This window comes from Bos grunniens, chromosome 8 (assembly GCF_055505025.1).
Source record: "Bos grunniens cultivar Pamir isolate PY7600 chromosome 8, Bosgru_T2T1.0, whole genome shotgun sequence".
Taxonomy (NCBI): domain Eukaryota; kingdom Metazoa; phylum Chordata; class Mammalia; order Artiodactyla; family Bovidae; genus Bos; species Bos grunniens.
Genome location: NC_141172.1, coordinates 57640554 through 57653336, shown reverse-complemented (window position 1 = coordinate 57653336; position 12783 = coordinate 57640554). Strand labels below are relative to the sequence as shown.

General features: G+C 42.1%; 1 long non-coding RNA gene across 1 annotated transcript in view; it reads left to right on the top strand.

The window, feature by feature from the left end:
* The window catches only part of LOC147367097 (uncharacterized), a 38597-nt gene extending 27729 nt beyond the window's left edge, over nucleotides 1-10868 (top strand). The window contains exons 2-4 of the long non-coding RNA XR_015169804.1: nucleotides 7346-7548; nucleotides 7731-7816; nucleotides 8777-10868. This is a non-coding gene — a long non-coding RNA (uncharacterized LOC147367097). The remainder of the gene's footprint in view (nucleotides 1-7345; nucleotides 7549-7730; nucleotides 7817-8776) is intronic.
* The last annotated feature ends 1915 nt before the right edge of the window (nucleotides 10869-12783 follow it).

Here is a 12783-nt window from a genome sequence, read left to right as displayed (position 1 = left end):
TGCATTTTCTTCCTTAGCCATACTTCCCCTGAGTTTCAACTGTGGTTTTATTTCCACCACTACATGTGGTTTGTCCACTGGGGTTTGCTCCTGAGGCTGCCCTGCAGGACTTGGATTTGCCCCTGTGAGGGCCAGGTGTGGAGGTGGTGCAGCTTCTTGGGTCACAGGGGTTCTGGAAGCACCAGGTACTCAGGGGAGTTGGTGGCTAGGGCAGCAGGATATATAGTGCTCTAGAAGAGTATAGCAACCAGTATTGGCCAATACGCTCCAGTGTTCTTGCCTGGAGAACTCCCTTCCCTGACAGAGAAACCTGGCAGGCCACAGTCTACTGGGTTGCAAAGAGTTGGACATGACTGAAGCAACCTTGTGCACATAGATGCAAGACTTTTTTTGCCTGTGCAGCTCTGCCCCAGTGAGAGTTGAGCATGAAGGTGGCACAGCTGCTTGGTTTGTGGGGACCCTGGCAGCACCAAGTGTGCAGGGACATGGACTGCTACTGCAGGAGTTATGGCCCTATCAGAGTCTTTTTTTTGAGCCTCTTGTAGCTGGCTATCAGAAGGCCTCTTTGGCTAGTCTTTTTCCGTAGCTCCTCCCATTCAGGCATTTAGCGGGCTCCCTCGCCTGGGGTCCTTCTGTTGTTTGGCGTGTCAGGTACCTAGATGGGGGCCCCTGGGGTGGCGCATCAATCTCTTAAAGGAGCACCTTGGGTGGGGTCCTACTCTGTAGTTCAGTGCATCCGGCATTTGATGGGCCAGCCTCTCTATTGTTCAGCTGCTGATGTTGGTGTGTGGGGGGAGTGAGAGGCTATGGTGATGGCTGTATCCCCTATGCATGACTCAGCGGTATCGCCTTGCTTCCATGGCTGCCTGATTTCCTCCACTGGCATTTCCCACCAGGATCTCCTCCCTCGCATCCCCTCAATTTGTCTGTCCACAGTCAACAGCAGCGCTTGCCCTGGGATTGCTCCACAATCCCTAAACTCCAGCTCCCAGCTGTTGCGCCTTCCAGGAGACTAGCATTCCTGTCTGGCAAATGTATGGCTGCAGCAAGGACTGTCTGATTCTCATTCCATTTAAGCTTCCACAGATCAGCTGTTTCACTCTCAGCCTTGAATGTTTCTCCTCTGACTCAGACAATTGCCCCAATGTGGGGATCAGACCCCTGCTTCAGTTTCCCCCAGCCTCCCAGGGAAGGTCCAGTCCTACTAACACTCCTGTTTTTCCCCCAGTTCCTTTGTCCTACCAAGTTTTGTGTGGTTCTGTATATTCTTTTCCGCTGCTCAGGTACTCTGGTCTGCTCTCAGCTGGTGTTCTGCCTGCATTTCTATATCTGAAGGTGTGTTCCTGATGTATCCTTGGAGAGAGATGTATTTGTCTACCTACTCCTCAGCCATCTTGTTTGAGCCTCAACTGTTGATGTTTTAAACAGCAAAAATATTGGATTTTGTGGGTTCTTTTTTAAAGTGAAGGTAATTTGATGGATGGAGGTATATGGACTGTGACCACCGAGTCATTGGGAAAAGGACGGCATGCCCAAAGACAAAGCTTGTGGACAGTCTGTGCCAGGAGGAAGTGCCCAGGGAGTGGGCATTGAGCTCAGCACTGTGTGTTCACTTTCAGCTGACTGCATTCAGCTGTAGTAATGGGCTTGTATTGGGTGGCTGTTACTTGGGCCCAGAGCATTGAAATGCTGGGAAATGCAACTTCCACTCCTGCATCATTCACCTGTTGACCTAGGGGACAAGCTAATTGATGCTGTAGGAACATGCACTGTGTCTGAGCAGTCCTACTCTTCAGTCCAAATTCATGGGAGGCTAAAGCATGGCATCAAGCCAGAAATGAGAGTTAGATTAATTCTGTGTGTACAGATCTGGAGGATTTATATTGGTCTGAATAGATAGTGCATTGCCTCTCTCCTAAAAGATTACAGAGAATAAGCTGTCTTCAGGCTAATAAAACCTGTCCACAAAAGTCTTTATAGCTATTAGACAGGCTGTTACAATCCTAATGAACCCTGGCAAGAATTAAAATGTTATGTTATAGGTGAGCATTTGGGCCCTTAAAAAGTGACCTATTCTGTTGAATGATATTTAAAATTAAAATTCTTATTCAGCAGCCAAGTAAGAATTCAGTTCTTATTGAATTCAACTTATTCAACTGTAAGTAAGCTGAATAATCTTACTCAACTCTTTTAAGCAGTGCTAACATATATTCACTGTGAAGCTGGTACATTTGTTTATGTAATTAACTCCAGTGAAAGTACAATGATATATAACTAATTATATTAGTTAGGGTTATCCAGAGAAACAACTAATAAGATGTGAATGGGTGTGAGTATATAGAGGCGGGGGCTGGATTTATTTTAAGAAATTGACTCACATGATTGTGGAGGCTGGCAAGTTTGAAATCTGCAGGGTGGGTCGGCAGACTGGAGACCCTGGGAAGAGTTGATAATAGCAGTTTGAGTCCAAAGGCAGTGGACTGGCAGAATTCCTGCTGTTGTGGGTGGTCAGTCTTCATTTAAAGGTCTTCCACTCGTTGGAAGAGGCCTACCCACATTATGGAGGGTAATCTACTTTACTCAAAATCTATAAATTTCATGTACAATCTATTAGTCTCATGCACCATCTAGACATGGATGACCAAATATTTTAAGCATTGCAGCCTAGCTAAAGTGGCACATAAAATTAACCTTTGCAGCTGCTAAAAAATGTTTTTCAGATACTCTGTTTTTAAGATTTCCTATGTTATAGGAATCAGTTTTGGAGAGATCAGAAAGCATTTTTTAAAAAATTGCTTCCATCTGATAAAACATGCACCAGAAAATTTTCAAATATTTATTTGAATCTGGGAAAAATCCCTGTACATATGTTATATTCCCCTGGCACCCCTTCCAAATGCCTAAACACTTCAGAACCACATACCAAGTTTCTGGGGTGGTTGTAAAGTTATTAACATTTTTCTATCTGTCAAGAAAAGTCTTGGCCTACCTGTGTTCATGACTTTGAGATGCCACCCTGGGAAAAGAGGGCTTACTCATCTTGGTGTCTACCCCTCCATTCTCACTCTACAATCTCACTTATCACATATCCTTAACTTCAAACTGAGCCCCCTCACAGGAGAGACATCTTAGATTTAAGAAGCCTCAGCCATCTGGCAAGTCATGCCAGCACTTTTCTTTGCTGCACTTTCCCAGGCAGACTAACTGCTTGCTTGCTCATTTCTTTTCCCTCCTTCTCCATCCTTCCTTCTGCAAATACTGTGGAAAAGACACTATCTAACAAGTCCAAAGGTGACGTTTTAATGAGAAATAGTACAAAACTCCCTCCAGAAGGAACTAGTTCTTACTTTACTGTCCCCAACTGCTCATTTTTGTCCTTGAGTTGGTGGATGCTGACAGGGATGCAGGGGTCAAGAAGCAACAGTTAGAACCAGACATGGAAAAATGGACTGGTTCCAAATTGGGAAAGGAGTACGACAAGGTTGTATATTGTCACCTTGCTTATTTAACTTATATGCAGAGTACATCATGTGAAATGCCAGGCTGGATGAAGCACAAGCTGGAATTCAGATTACTGGGAGTAATATCAATAACCTCAGATATGCAGATGACACCACCCTTATGGCAGAAAGTGAAGAGGAACTAAAGAGTCTCTTGATGAAAGTGAAAGAGGAGAGTGAAAAAGCTGGCTTAAAATCAACATTCAGAAAACTTAAGCTCGTGGCAGCTGGTCCCATAACTTCATGGCAAATAGATGGGGAAACAGTGAGAAACTTTATTTTCTTGGTCTCCAAAATCACTGCAGATGGTGACTGCAGCCATGGAATTAAAAGACGCTTGCTCCTTGGAAAAGCTATGACCAATCTGGATAGCATATTAAAAAGCAGAGACATTATTTTGCCAACAAAGGTTCTAGTCAAAGCTGTGGTTTTTCCAGCGGTCATGTATGGATGTGAGAGTTGGACCATAAAGAAAGTTGAGTGCTGAAGAATTGATGCTTTTGAAGTGTGGTGTTGGAGAAGATTCTTGAGAGTCCCTTGGACAGCAAGGAGATCAAACCAGTACATCCTAAAGGAAATCAGTCCTGAAGATTCATTGGAAGGACTAATGTTGAAGCTGAAACTCCCATACTTTGGCCATCTGATGTGAAGAACTGACTCATTGGAAAAGACCCTGATGCTGGGAAGGATTGAAGGCAGGAGTAGGGGATGACAGAAGATGAGATGGTTGGGTGGCATCACCCACTTTACTGACTGAGTTTGAGCTAGCTCCAGGAGATGGTTGAAGGACAGGGAAGCCTGGTGTGCTGCAGTCCATGGGGTCGCAAAGAGTTGGACATGACTGAGCAGCTGAAGTGAACTGACTGAACAGGGATGCAGTTAGAGAGGCATAGGGATGCCCAGAATGTTGTAACAGATATGAGTCCTAAAATGTCTATGCTCAGATTCCTGGGATGGGGCATTCCTCAGGTCCCAGGAGCTTGGCAGACACTGGTTTTAAGTTGCATCTTTTGTCAGGCTCTGAAGACCAGTAGTATTAGCCACCCCTGGGAGCTTTTCTGGGAGAAGGCAATGGCAACCCACTCCAGAACCCTTGCCTGGAAAATCCCATGGACGGAGGAGCCTGGTAGGCTGAAGTCCATGGGGTCGCTAAGAGTCGGATACGACTGAGCGACTTCACTTTCACTTTTCACTTTCATGCATGGAGAAGGAAATGGCAACCCACTCCAGTGTTCTTGCCTGGAGCATCCCAGGGATGGGGGAGCCCAGTGGGCTGCCGTCTATGGGGTCGCACAGAGTCGGACACGACTGAAGCAACTTAGCAGCAGCAGCAGCAGCAGCAACAGCAGGGAGCTTTTCTAGGCATGCAGGCTTTAGGTCCTGCCACAGACCTACTGAAGCATCTTTGGAGATTTGTGTGTTAAACTCTCCTGAGGAAATGAGAAATGAGGGTGTGGTATGTGACCACACTTGGTTGGGAGTTGCTTTTCAAAAGGTAGAAAAGCCCTAGAAAGAGAATGTGGAACTGAGGTAGGAAAGATAAATCATGCACTTCAGATTTTGCAGAGGGTTGCCTCTGGTTACTTGAAATCTGTATTCATGATTGGATTTACCATGAAGATAAGAAGTTTATATTTCCAAGTATATTGTGTAATATTTTGTGAATGTGTTCTTCAGAGACAAATGCACATAGAGAAAAGGACAGAGAGTTGGTGTACAGCTTGCCTAGTCTTTCCAGATGGAAAGATTTGCATACTTGCATACTCAGCACCCAGATCAGGAAACAGCATGTTACTAGAAGCCCCCATGCTCCCTTCCCATCACTATAGCCCTTCTCTGTCCCCGTGCACAAGCTCTTGCCTGTTCTTTTTCTTACTACATGGGTTTGGCTTCTAGCATTCAAAACTGTTGCTTGTGAACTTTTGTAGATCTTTCATTTCCATTGCTATAGATATTCATTGGGTGAAGATACCACAATTCATTTATCCATTTTACTGTTCATGGCCATTTGGGTACTTGGTACTTTGTGGTTGTCGCATATAGTGCTGCCATGGGCAGTCCATCATACATCTTTTGGTAAACATATGGAGTCACTCGATGCCTTGCTTTTAATAACTGTTAAAATAACTTCAGCTTTCCTTGTATACTTAGGGTCATCATTATGAAGCTGAGTTTCATCCTGGGCTGTGGTATAGTGATATCCCCAGGATTTGTGGGGATGGTAGTTCAGCTTGGCTTTTTGAGTTCTTGTGTGCATTTTCATTTGTGTTCTTGCTGTCAGGCTACTGTGTTACAATTTATGATGGTCAATCCTTCTTTCCTTCCTGGGTACCTGAAAACTCAGAAAGCAAAATGATCAGGTATACTAGAATTGTATTTTAATCCCTGTTATTCCTGTGCCAAGGAGGGATATCTCACAGGCTGCTGTTCATTCTTTCTTGATTTTCAGTCTGCTTTTGGATTCTTCATGGTACCAAATACATGAATTTCAGATGACTGGAGTACTGCCGTCATTTTGAAATCATTATTATTATTTTTAACCATTTTATTCCTTTTCCATTTTGATGTATATTTTAACTCCTTTCCCTCTTTTGTTCATTTTGAAAGTTCACCAAAGTAGACACTGTAGTTCTAAATTACCTTTATAGAAATCATGCCATTTCAAAAGGTCAACACGAAACATGGATTTATAGTATCACTGATACATGTGAGAAGTAGTTGTCTGGCCAAGAGTGGGCATAGTATTATGCTGATATGAAGCCACAAGAGTCTGGCAAGATTCGGGCTTGCTTCTGTGTCTTGGGCCCTCAGTGCAATGGTTGGTCACTGAAATTATTTTTAATGCTTTTTTTTTTTTTTTCTGAGTCTTGAGAAAATGCTACAGAAACTGTACATGGAGGGAAACAGATACTACCACTTTGTGGGTTCTCCTTGTCCATTCAAGATTACTGTACTAACTTTATTACAGCTCCTTCTTTAGCACCACTTGCTTTTAAAGAAACCATTCTGCATTTATTTCTGTTTTGATTAGTAGCTTTTAAACTAGTTGTACTGCCCCAGAAGGATGTTATCCACACAGGTGAGAGAGGGCAACTCATACCTCAGGGAACCAGAACTGGAAACCACGGAAGAATAAAGGATTGGGATGAAAAATGTAAACTGAGATAAATGTAAATACACAGTTGATTGAAATTGCCTTTTCCTTATCTGATGAACCAGTGAATTAAGTGATGAATCAATTAAGACTGACTTAAAAAAATAATTTCATTAATCAATAGCTGGGTCTTCATTGCTGTGCAGGCTTTTCTCTAGTTGCGGAGAGGGGGAGCTACTCTTTGTTGCAACGCACAGGCTTCTCATTGTGGTGACTTCTTTTGTTGAGGAGCTCGGGCTCTAGGGTGTGGCATGTGGGTTCAGTGGTTGTGGCTCCCAGGCTCTAGAGCACATGGGTGCGTGGGCTTAGTTGCTCCACAGCATGTGGGATCTTCCTGGACCAGGGAGCAAACCAATGTCTCCTGCATTGGCAGGTGGATTTTTCTTTTTACCACTGAGCCACCTGGGAAGCCCAAGACTGACTTTTCTTTTCTTAGCTTTCCTAAGGTTTGAGGTCAGATTACTTCAGGACATAGTGTTTGCAAATCTGAAGATTGTGTGCTGTTTTAGTGAGGTGTAGCTCTGGGAGCTTAAAAGTGGACTAGTTTTCAGGGCAACTGATCCTGGTATAATGTGAAAAAGTCAGGTCTTAATAGGATTTTTGGCTACTTTCTTTTTAAAATAACATTTCAGAAAATCACCCATCGGTTCTTCAGAAAATCAAATGAAAAAGTAATTAAACTTTCCTGCAGGTTTCTGGGGAAGCAGTGAAGTGCAAAGTTGATGAGCAGTGAAGTGTAACTCAGGAAACTTCTACCTTGTGGAAAATATTAATACACCCCAGGCATCACTGAATGAGACCAAGACACTCTCAAAGGGTTTTAACCATTGAAATGTCAAAATTGAAGATATCAACAGCATTTTGTTTTAAAGAAGAAATGTGTTCAAGAAAACTGTAAGAAATTTTCTTTTTTTTTAATTTTAGTTTGATATTTTTTTGGTCTCTCTTTGCATTAAACAGAAAGACTGGAAAACTATCTCTGTAGGAGACTTGGCATCAGCCTTAGTTTGACACAATATGTTTCTCACCTACATAGTTTTGAAGAATTTATTAAAAAAAAAATCTTTTTCTTTCAGGAAAAATGCAAAGCTGAGGAAGCCCTCAGTGACTTGTATAAAACAGAACTGACATATCTACAGTGATGATAAAGAAACTCAAAAAGGTAGGTACAGGGCAGCTGGACTCTGAGGATATTTCAGTGTGTATGAATTATTAGCAACCTAAAACATATGTAATCATATTGAAGCAGTGGATGGATCAGATTTCAGAATCAAATTGGATTCCCTGGCAAGAAAAAAAATTTAAAGGCCTCTAATTTCTTTTTCTGTTTCTAAGGGAAGACTACCATTTTAAAAAAAGTATTTATTTTTAATTGAAGGATGATTGCTTTATAATATTGTGTTGGTTTCTGTCATACATCAACATGAATCAGCAAACATATATCCCCTCCCTCTTGAACCTCCCTCCCACCCTATCTCACCCTTCTAGGTTGTCACAGAGCCCCAGTTTGAGTTCCCCAACTCATACAGCAAATTCTCAATGGCTATCTATTTTATATATGGTAATGTATATATTTCCATGATACTCTCCATTTGTCCCACCCTCTCCTTCTGCACCATGTCTACGAGTCTGTTCTCTATGTCTGCATCTCCATTGCTGCCCTGCAAATAGGTTCATCAGTATCATCTTTCTAGATTTCATGCATATGTGTTAATATACAATATTTATTTTTCACTTTCTGACTTACTTCACTCTGTATAATAGGTTCTAGATTCATCCACCTCATTAGCACTGACTCAAATTCATTCCTTTTTATGGCTGAGTAATAATCCGTTTTATATATATATATACACACACACACACACACACACACACATGCCATGGCTTATATATGCATCTGTTGATGGACATCTAGGTTGCTTCCATGTCCTAGCTATTATAGATACTGCTGCAATGAACACTGGGGTACCAGCCTACCTTTTGCATAGGTGTGATAGAAACCTATATGCAGGTCAGGAAGCAACAGTTAGAACTGGACATGGAACAACAGACTGGTTCCAAATAGGAAAAGGAGTACGTCAAGGCTGTATATTGTCACCCTGCTTATTTAACTTCTATGCAGAGTACATCACGACAAACGCTGGGCTGGAAGAAGCACAAGCTGGAATCAAGATTGCTGGGAGAAATATCAATAACCTCAGATATGCAGATGACACCACCCTTATGGCAGAAAGTGAAGAGGAACTAAAACGCCTCTTGATGAAAGTGAAAGAGGAGAGTGAAAAAGTAGGCTTAAAGCTCAACATTCAGAAAACTAAGATCATGGCATCTGGTTCCATCACTTCATGGGAAATAGATGGGGAAACAGTGGAAACAGTGTCAGACTTTATTTTTTGGGCTCCAAAATCACTGCAGATGGTGATTGCATCCATGAAATTAAAAGATTCTTACTCCTTGGAAGCAAAGTTATGACCAACCTAGAGAGCATATTGAAAAGCAGAGACATTACTTTGCCAACAAGGGTCCGTCTAGTCAAGGCTATGGTTTTTCCAGTAGTCATGTATGGATGTGAGAGTTGGACTGTGAAGAAAGCTGAGCACCAAAGAATTGATGCTTTTGCACTGTGGTGCTGGAGAAGACGCTTGAGAGTCCCTTGGACTGCAAGGAGATCCAACCAGTCCATTCTAAAGGAGATCAGTCCTGGGTATTCTTTGGAAGGAATGATGCTAAAGCTGAAACTCAATACTCTGGCCACCTCATGCGAAGAGTTGACTCATTGGAAAAGACTCTGATGCTGGGAGGGATTGGGGACAGGAGGAGAAGGGGATGCTAGAGGATGAGATGGCTGGATGGCATCGCTGACTCGATGGACGTGAGTTTGAATGAACTCCAGGAGATGGTGATGGACAGGGAGGCCTGGCTTGCTGCGATTCATGGGGTCGCAAAGAGTCGGACACGACTGAGCGACTGAACTGAACTGAACTGAATTGAATAGATATTTCTGAACCCTTGAACAGTTGTCCATCAGACCTCAGTTTTCTTTTATTGTCTTTACCAACCAACTACCCTTAGGCCCTAGGTGTCCAGTGGACTGTCTGCTCATGACAGCAGGGACACCGTCTTTCCTAGTCATGTAGCCCTACACCCAGCTTACTGCGAGGTACATGTATTCAGTGAATATTTATTAAATGAAAAGAATATTTCTTTTCCCTGTGAAAGTTCCAGATCTAGAGGATCCCTGATCAGCAAGAAGTGGGAGAGAACCTGTTGAAGTGAAAGCAAAAGTGTGATTGGTTTTGGCCTTTGCTCTGTTTGGTTTCTGATGAGTAGGTTGGTTTCACTCTGCTGTGCTGGTAGATGTTTACCAACAGGCTCTGCAGAGAGGGAGAAAGGAAGGAGGAATTTGTAGTATTTGACAATTTCCATGGAATAATTACTCCACCATTTCTGATTTCAAGCTACCAAGCTGACATCACTGAATGTAGAGTTGGGGAGGAGATGCTTAAAATAAATAGGCTGTCACTTGCTGGTGCACATTGGCTCTGGCACAGAACTGGATTCACTTTCTGCATGTGGATTTTCTCTATAACTAATGGAAATATCTCAGCTAAAACGAAAATGGGTGCTTAAAAAATAATCATCCCTGAAATTGGCATTGTAAAATTTGGGTACCTCACTTTGCTTTCCCAGTTGTTCATAATATAATCTGTAGTGCTCTTTCCAGTGTTCATACTGAATGAGTTTTGACAATTAAATACATTTTGTGGTCTATTGCCATCTAAACGTCTGGAATTTTAAAAAATTCTTCCCAGTATCCTCCTTGGAAAATTATCAATGTCAACCTTATATCTGATTTCCAGAGGTCATTAGACTATACATACTATGCTTTTATTACAGAATTTGAACCAATTCTTTGCTTTATGCTAGAGTCACTGGTGCTCCTAGACACTTTTTACTTATTTCAACATCATCCCAAATCTTTAGACTAAGAGAATGTTTGCAAGAGAACACAGAATTTCTTGCCTTGATACAGCATATGATGAAGACCATATAGGCACTTAACAGTAAGAGTCAGGGGTGACAAGACCAGAGTCCTTATTAAGACTATGCTAATTTTTGCCTGTAACATGTGAGACAGTTGTTTTCATCATTCTGTTTGTTAATGTCTCATCTGTAAAAAGGGATTAATAATAAACTGTTCTATCTTACCATAATTGACATTTTATTGACTGTAGTTAATTATGCTGTTTTTCATAATTAAAAAAAATAAAATTCTCAAACTTTCCCTGAGGAAGGTACAAATTTTCCTCTTTTATAGCTGAAGACAGAGTTACATGTTTAATAACTTGTTCAAAGTCCCTCAGCTAATGAGCAATGGGTTGTCTTTCTCTTTACACAATTAGTGCTTTCTTGCTTGTTCCAGACTTCCTGCCTGCCTGATAGGTTGTGCGAGAGTCAAAGATGATTCATGTGAGAGCCTCTTATTGGCTGTAAAGTACTATACAGATTCCTGTATAACTAGGCAAATAGATCTGTTTAGCTCAAGGTGTCTCCTTGAAAGATCATCTTCCTCAGAGCTCTGTGCGTGAAGCTGTGACCTTGATTACTAGGTGCATGGGGCATAGATGTTCAAAGAGAAGCCTTAGCTTTCCTTTGGGGAATCATTCAGTTATTTTTTAAAAAGACAAACAATGTTTTGCTGCTTTTGAAATCAGTCAGTTCAGCCACTCAGTCATGTCTGACTCTTTGTGACCTCATGGACTGCAGCATGCCAGGCTTCCCTGTGTGCCACCAACTCCCAGTGCTTGCTCAAACTCATGCCCATTGAGTCGGTGATGCCATCCAACCATCTCATCCTCTGTCGGCCCCTTCTTCTCCTGCCTTCAGTCTTCTCAAACTCATGTCCATTGAGTCGGTGATGCCATCCAACCATCTCATTCTCTGTCGGCCCCTTCTTCTCCTGCCTTCAATCTTTCCCAGCATCAGGGTCTTTTCTAATGAGTCAGTTCTTCACATCAGGTGGCCAAAGTATTGGAGCTTCAGCTTCAGTACTTCCAATGAATATTCAGGACTGATTTCCTTTAGGATTGACTGGTTTGATCTCCTTGCAGTTCAAGGGACTCTCAAGAATCTTCTCCCAACACCACATTTTAAAAGCATCAATTCTTGTGGAATCAGCTCTGGCTTATCTGCTCTTCTATAGAGTAAGAGCAGGTATGGGCTGGAGAGGCAGTGTGCCTTACTATACAATTTGAGTCTCTATTTTCAACACTCCTTCTCACTTTCTGGGGTTCTACATGACCATTTGTTTCTTCTTTGCTCTACAGCAGAACCTTCCACACACATCTTTTGGATCTCCTTTTCCCCAGCCCTCCTCCCTTTGTTAGCACATTGCCATCCAGTTTCCTTTTTCTAGCAATGTGTTAGGTCACTTGACTGCTGATGGACTCCTCTCCCATTCTTTTAAATTTTACTGGTTTATTTCCTTTGGAATTCCATATTAATGATCTCACAAGGGAAAGAAGACAAATTCATGTGTTCTATCCACCACACTGAACTGGAAGCCTCCAATGATTTCTTCTTCCTTTTTAAAGAAACAAACTTAAAAGCTTTTGAATAGCAAAGGAAACCACACACAAAACAAAAAGGCAACCTACTGAATGAGAGAAAATATTTGGAAATGGTATAACTTATAAGGGGTGGCTCTAGTGGTAAAGAACCCACCTGCCAATTCAGGAGATGTAAGAGATGTGGGTTCAGTCCCTGGGTTGAAAAGATTCCCTGGAGAAGGGCATGGCAACCCACTCCAGTATTCTTGCCTGGAGAATCCCATGGACAGAGGAGCCTAGCAGGCTACAGTCCATAGGGTTGCAGAGAGTTAGGCACCACTGGAGTGACTTAGCATGCGTAAGGGGTTAATATTCAATGTATATAAACAGCTCATTTAACTCAACATCAAAAAAACAAACAACCTGATAAAAAATGGGTAAAGAACTGAATAGACATTTTTACAAAGAATAAATGTAGATGGCCATTCGGCACATGAAAAGGTACTCAACATTACTAATCATCAGGGAAATGCAAGTCAAAACCACAGTGAGCTATCTCCTCACACCTGTCAGAATGGCT